This window comes from Spinacia oleracea, chromosome 2 (genome assembly GCF_020520425.1).
Source record: "Spinacia oleracea cultivar Varoflay chromosome 2, BTI_SOV_V1, whole genome shotgun sequence".
In the NCBI taxonomy this organism is placed as follows: Eukaryota; Viridiplantae; Streptophyta; class Magnoliopsida; order Caryophyllales; family Amaranthaceae; genus Spinacia; species Spinacia oleracea.
Window position 1 is genome coordinate 26481608 of NC_079488.1, and position 8117 is coordinate 26489724.

An 8117-nucleotide genomic window follows, 5' to 3' on the forward strand; every position below is an offset into this window, starting at 1 on the left:
AATATACTTATTTGTGTATGAAAATGTCTGAAAATAACTTATTTTTTCTAAACTTATACTCTTATATGTCCAAAAATTATAGTTTTGTATTCAAAATCAGGCGTCCCATAATTATAGTCTTATTTCCTTATTTGAACATAAAATATTTCTCATGCATTGAAAACCTCCTCATGTACTATATTTTCATTCCCCGCATATTTTATTCTTTTTTATATATACTATATCCTACTTTCTCATACGAATTAATCTTAATTTAACTAAACTTATTTAAACATAACTTTTTTTTTTTTTTTGTGTTAGCACCCGGTTCACCTTTAGTGCTAATCCGGATTCGGAGCGAGTTCCGGGTGAGTAGGTTACAGTCCCCTCCCAATTATTGTTGCTGGTGATCGAACACGGGTCCTCCCTACCAAGTTCAACCAGATGTCACCCATCCTAGTACTACTCTCGCCCAAGCACGCTTAACTGCGGAGTTCTAATGAGGTCCGGTGTATTAGTGTTGGTATGATCACACCCACTTAACTAAATTTATTTAAACTTAGCTAAACTTACTATATCTGAAATAAGTCAAAAAAATAAGTCAAACAAAATAAACCCTAAACCCTGAAGGAAATAATGCCCTTGGTCCAAGTATGCATTCTATGTTAAGTCTAATAAATGCGGTTCAGTATTAATTAACAAGTTAATAATTCAGTGAGATCAAGTGAGCTGAATGCCTAGCTAGAGGCCGCTTCAGTTCAAGTGGAATTAATGATATTAATCCACAGCTTACTCTTGACTGAACCCGTAGGGTCACACAAATAGTACGTAAACGGATCAAGTATTTAATGGCATTAAATACTCCATCTATGAATATTCGGAACCGACGGATCTTGGTTTCAGTGGGAGCTAAAGATCGTCACAGGCAAGAAATGAATACTCCGGAAACGATGATATTGCCGGAAACGGAAATATGGATCGTATCGGAAATATGAATATTATCCAAGTCGTAGATGTTGCCGGAAACGGAAACATGGTACGTATCGGAAAATATTGTTGGAAATGGAAATATTACCAGAATCGGAAATATTGCCGGAAACAGAAATATTGTCAGAATCGGAAATATTGCCGGAATCGGAAAATAATTCCGGAAACGGAAATATTAAATATTTGTTCGAAACGGAAGTTAATTCCGGAATCGGAAATATTAAATATTGTTCGTATCGGAAATAGATTCCGGAAATGGAAATTTAATCGGAAGCGTATCGTACGAATTAGCATCGGACGAGGCCTGCCGGACGAAGGCCCAGCACGAAGCCAGGCCGTCGCCCAGCAAGCACGCACGCCACAAGCCCAGCGCGCGCCAAGGCCACGGATGCGTGGGCCTTGCTGCGTGGGCTGCAGCTCGCACGCATGGGCAGTCCTTGTGGCTGCCGTGTGTGTGTGAGTTTGTGCTCATGCGTGATTCCTGAATCAGCAAGAGTCAGTGTATGATTAAATGTCTATTCCTAATTGGATAAATTAATTAAATAGAATTCATGTAGGATTCTAATTCCAATTAATTCGCATCCTACTAGGATTACGATTCCTTTTCCATAACTCTATAAATAAAGGCCTAGGGGTCATAATTTATATACAAGTTTCAAAGTATTCAAAAGTGAGTTTTTTGAGAGAAAATCAAACACACATCTTGCTCAAAAGTGCCGAAATTTTCTAGTACCTTAAGGGCGATTCTAGTTGGTCAATCTTAAGGCGGATCCGGACGTGCTGTGGACTATCTACGGAGGGACGACACTTGGAGTCCTAAAAGACTTGTTCTTGTTCGGTTCGGGCGCAGCTAGGGAGGGCACGCAACAAAGAGTATGCATCTAATTATGCTATATGATTATGTGTAAATAATATGTTTCCTGGGTTAATGGTTGTTTCCGCATGATCTATGTAAATGTCATATGTATCATAACCTAACAGTGGTATCACGAGCCCCTTATTATTTTCATAATCTAAATTGCATGAACATGGTTAAATATTACAAATTTGCAAGAATTAAAAGGGGTGATTAATTTTCGTAATTGTTAATTAATTGCAAATTGCGTTTATTTAATTATATGTACGCAGTTTTTCGGCAGTTTCTTCATTACTCATCCGAATTGAGTGATTTTTGTGTCAATTCCGCATGTAAAAGGCATTCTAAAATTTTGACAAAAATAGTATTTTTCTGCCGAACCCAGAATTCTCAAATTCGAAGCCTAACTATGACTTTTCGAAGGTTTTAGTTTTTCGGATGCAAAATTTCGTAAATTTAAGATGTTAAATTAAATATTTGCGATTCTTGTTGATAAATCTTGAATTTTTGATTGACCTACTGCATATGTTTAACAAGTTTGAATGCCTAGTCTTGTTAATTATGCAATCTAATTTGTAATTATGATTAATTTGTTGAAAATTAGAATAATTTAGAATTAATTTGATTTTCATAATTAATTGTAATTTAATTAGAAACCTATGATTAAAAACCACCATAAAAATTGTAAATTTACGATAAATTTTAAATTTTTATGACCTAGACTTGAATCCATATCAATCGGAAATCAATTGGATAATAAATTTTCGATTTTTTTCGCCCTAAAATTATGAAATTAATATTATTTATTAATTTGTCATTAATTTTAAATATAAATTTTAAATTTTTATGCGATTCGTTCAAATAACTTGCACGCACGAAGCAATGGACGCTTCGTGTTACCCTTAAGGGGTGTTGTATAATGCGGGCATGCGACGACGAGCAAGGGAGCTCGTCGCCCGTGCGGCACGAATGCAATGAGCAAGGGCGTAGTGCACGAGCGCAAGGCAGCAGCCCTGCCTTGTGTCGTGTGCCACGAGCAATGAACGGATGGGCATGGGCGAGGGGCGAGCCAAGGCAGTCGCGTGTGGGCAGCAAGCGAGCTGCGCCACAGCGCGCGCTGCCTCGCACAACAGCGCGCAACCTCGTGCGCAGCGAGCGCAAGCTCGCGTGCCACGAGCGCTGCGCACAGCATCACTCGCGCGCACAGCGCGCGACGTCGCCCGCCCAGCGAGCGATGTCGCGCACCAGCGAGCGATGGCTCGCGCGCGCGCAGCGAGCGATCTCGCGCGCCAGCGAGCGATGGCTCGCGCGCACCAGCGAGCGATGCAGCGCCCCAGCGAGCGATGGCTCGCGCGCACCAGCGAGCGATCTCGCGCACCAGCGAGCGCGGTAACGCGCGCGCGCTGCGAGCGATAGCTCGCGTGCGGTGGGCGCTGTGCGGAGGCTTGCGTATGGGACAGCAGCAGCTATGCAACGAGCGCATGGGCTGCGCGCACATGGCCAGCAATGGCTGTGTGCGTACAGCCCATGGGCGTGCAACGCGTAGGATGTTTGCGTTTCGATTAGATCGTTTTTGAATGTTTAATTTGAAAATTTCAGTTCACGTAATTTTAATTGATTTTAAAATTAATAATTTGAATTAATTTCTTGGATTTTAATTTTGAATATTATAATTATAATAAATGGCATTTATTCTAATTATTTTACTAAAATTAAAATCATAAATTAATTTAAATGTGACTGAAATTAAAATTAAATTTTTGGATTCAATTATAAATTTATATGAGCTTTAAATTTTAATTAAATTTGTATGTTTCCGGTTAGACTAGAAATACAATTTTATGTTTAAAATTAGTAAAGCATATGAATTTATTGGTTTGAGTGGGAGTGCTTTTAGTCATAAACTCTTGATTAGGTCTACAAATCCTTAAGGTTAAAACAACTCGATTAGAATTAATAAGGACTGAATAATTGGTAGATTATTGGTGACCTTGATTAATTGCTGCAAATGTTTACGTGATGCATAATGTGTTTTAACTAACCAGCTATGTGGGCCATTCATGATAATGAATGGGTGAATGGTATATATTGTATATGTACTGTTTTGCAGGTTATGAAGTGACTAGTATGGCCCAAATAGGATAGAAAATATGGTCTGCGTACCATTAATTTGAATGTAATTGGTCTAAAGCACCAAAGTTATTTTTCAATTCAAATATGGTCTGCGTACCATCAAATAGTTGTAATTAGTTATAACTTATCCTATTTGAAGAAAATGGTGCCTCCCACGGAGATTTTCAAGACGGACTTTGAAGTCAAAGCTTCAAGATGAAGTCGGGCCATACTAGATCACAAATATCTTATGCATGTTTTAAGTTATTTATTGCTTTAAATATGTCTTAAAATGCATGAGATCAAAAGCTTGATTATGTTGCATGATTAAGGATTTTAGTTCACTTAAAATCTAACCAACATAGTAAGAGCCTTAAGTTCCAAACTTAAAAATTGAGTTAAAAGGTGCCATGCCAAAATATACACTTGCTTGGATATCCTTTACATCAATCTAGTAATAGTTTTCGCTCAGCGAGGTGTTACTTATTGGTCCTAAAGGGGCAAGGTACACAAATAATTGTGAGTACATGTTAGTTTTGGTGAAACTCAACGATATAAGTAAGGAGTCCTTTTATGTCGTGGCAAATTCGATAGGTTTACCTAATAAGTTCTTAGACGTACCTATCAACCAAGAATAGTTTCTAGACTATTAGCAAAAGGCTTTTGCTTACCTAAGATGTTCTAGGATTAAGTCGACAAACTGTGCTTAGTTCTTCAATGATTTTAGGATCTTGGAATCATTTTATTCACACCTGCCGGAACACATAACTTGAATAAAATGCTTAATAAACATTGAATTATGCATGAATGCTAGAATTTAAGTTTATTAAGAGAAACTGTGAATGGTTATTTATTTGTTTATTCTTTTCAATTGTAGTTTTTAATATGGCAAACAACAATTCATTCAACATTCGATCAATTCTCGAAAAGGAGAAGTTGAACGGGAAAAACTTCCTTGACTGGCAAAGGAACTTGCAAATAGTTCTTATGCAGGAAGAAAAGGAGTATGTCCTAGATGAGGCGATGCCCGAAGCTCCAGGCGACGGGATCACTCAGGCAGCCCTCAATCGTTGGATTGATGCCAACAAGGATGTGAAATGTCTAATGCTCGCCACCATGAGTGCGGATCTGCAGAAAACGTTCATCAACTCAGATGCTTTCACAATCATCAGTGAGTTGAAGAACATGTTCCAAGATCTGGCTCGAGTCGAAAGATTCGAGACTCATAGGCAAATTCTTGAGACCAAGCTTAAGAGAGGCGAGCCCGTAAGTCCACATGTTCTCAAAATGATTGGACTCATTGAGAATATGAGTCGGCTAGATCAGCAATTTTCTCAGGAAATGGCTATAGACACCATCCTCCATTCTCTTCATAGCGGGTATGATCAGTTCAAACTGAACTACAGTATGAATAGTCTGGACAAAACGCTCACTGAGCTTCACGGTATGCTGAAGACCGCTGAAAAGACGCTCAAAAGTGATAAGCAGGATGTGCTTATGGTGCGTGGGGGCAAGTTCAAGAAATCTGGAAAGAAGAGGAATGCTAAGAAAGGTGGCAACAAGGCCAGCCCAACTAAGCATACTGGCGCCAAATCTGCAAAGAGGAAGGTCAGTCAACCCACTTCTGAATCCGAATGCTTCTACTGCAAGAAGAAGGGGCATTGGAAGAGAGATTGCTTGAAGCTAAAGGAAGATCAGAAGAACGGAACAGTCGTTCCATCTTCAGGTATTTTCGTTATAGACTGTATACTTGCTAATTCAACTTCTTGGGTATTAGATACAGGTTGTGGCTCACACTTATGTTCCAATCCACAGGGACTAAGAAGAAGTAGAAAGTTAAGCAAGGGAGAAGTCGACCTACGAGTGGGAAATGGAGCACGGATTGCTGCATTAGCCGTAGGAACTTACTATTTGTCGTTGCCCTCCGGGCTAGTTTTGGAACTGGAAGAATGTTTCCATGTTCCAAGTCTTACTAAAAACATCATTTCAGTTTCTTGCTTAGATGCTAAGGGATTTTCCTTTATAATAAAAGACAATAGTTGTTCGTTTTATTTTAAAGAGATGTTTTATGGATCTGCTAGATTAGTCAATGGACTTTATTTATTAGATCACGACAAACAAGTATATAACATAAATACCAAAAAGGCCAAAAAGGATGATTCAGATCTCACCTATCTGTGGCATTGTCGATTAGGCCATATAAACTTGAAACGCTTAGAAAGACTTCAAAGGGAAGGAATTCTAGAACCATTTGACTTAGAGGATTATGGTAAATGCGAATCATGTTTACTTGGCAAAATGACAAAGCAACCTTTCTCTAAAGTTGGAGAAAGAGCAAATGAACTATTGGGTTTAATCCATACAGATGTATGTGGACCAATGAGTACAAATGCTAGAGGTGGTTTCAGCTACTTTATCACTTTCACTGATGACTTCAGTAGGTATGGTTATGTCTACCTAATGAAGCATAAGTCTGAATCCTTTGACAAATTCAAGGAATTTCAGAGTGAAGTAGAGAATCAATTAGGCAAGAAGATCAAGGCACTGCGGTCTGATAGAGGCGGTGAATATCTGAGCTATGAATTTGATGACCATCTGAAAGAATGTGGAATTCTATCAGAATTGACTCCTCCTGGAACACCACAATGGAACGGTGTGTCAGAACGGAGGAACAGAACCTTGCTAGACATGGTCAGGTCAATGATGGGTCAGGCCGAACTTCCATTAGAATTTTGGGGACATGCACTAAATACAGCTGCACTCACTATAAATAGAGCTCCGTCTAAAGCTGTCGAAAAGACTCCATACGAATTATGGTTTGGAAAGCCTCCAAATGTGTCTTTTCTTAAGATTTGGGGATGTGAAGTATACGTCAAACGATTAATTTCAGACAAACTTCATCCAAAATCTGACAAATGTATCCTTGTGGGCTATCCAAAGGAAACAAAGGGGTATTACTTCTACAATACATCTGAGAACAAAGTGTTTGTTGCTCGAGATGGTGTCTTTTTGGAGAAAGATCACATTTCCAAAATGACAAGTGGGAGAAAAGTAGACCTCGAAGAAATTCGAGTCGAACAACAAACTCTAGAGAATGCTCAAGATGACATTCAGGATGAAACTCAGAGATCTTTAGAAGAATCTGGTGAGAATCATGGTCAATCTAGAAATGTTACCCCGCGTAGATCGCAAAGATATAGATCTCAACCGGAAAGGTACTTAGGTATTTTGACGAACGAGAGCTATGACGTTCTATTACTTGAAAGTGATGAACCTGCGACTTACAAGCAAGCTATGACGAGCCCTAGCTCCAAGCAGTGGCAAGAAGCCATGCAATCTGAATTAGACTCCATGTCTGAAAACCAAGTATGGGATTTGGTCGATTTGCCAGATGGCTACCAAGCCATTGGAAGCAAATGGGTTTTCAAACTGAAAAAGGACAAGGATGGGAAACTTGAAGTTTTCAAAGCTAGATTGGTTGCGAAAGGTTACAGGCAAGTCCACGGTGTGGATTACGATGAAACCTTTTCACCAGTTGCAATGCTAAAGTCTATTCGAATAATATTAGCAATCGCTGCATATTACGATTACGAAATATGGCAGATGGATGTCAAAACTGCTTTCTTAAACGGCGTTTTAACAGAAACTGTGTTTATGACACAGCCTGAAGGTTTTGAGGATCCAAAGAATGCTAAAAAGGTATGCAAGCTAAAGAAGTCAATCTACGGATTGAAGCAGGCATCCAGGAGCTGGAATATACGTTTTGATGAAGCAGTCAGTGACTTTGGTTTCATCAAGAACGCGGACGAATCTTGTGTATACAAGAAGGTCAGTGGGAGCAAAATTGCTTTCCTAGTATTATATGTCGACGACATATTGCTTATCGGAAATGACATTCCTATGTTGAACTCTGTCAAGATTTGGCTTGGGAAATGTTTTTCGATGAAGGATCTAGGAGAAGCACAGTACATATTGGGCATCAAGATTTACAGAGATAGATCTAAAAAGATGATTGGACTTAGTCAAAGCACTTATATCAATAAGGTGCTTGATAGGTTCAAGATGGCGGACTCCAAGCGAGGCTACCTACCCATGTCTCATGGAATGACTCTAAGCAAGACTCAGTGCCCAAAAACACTTGATGAGCGTAGACGAATGAATGGGATTCCATATGCATCATTGA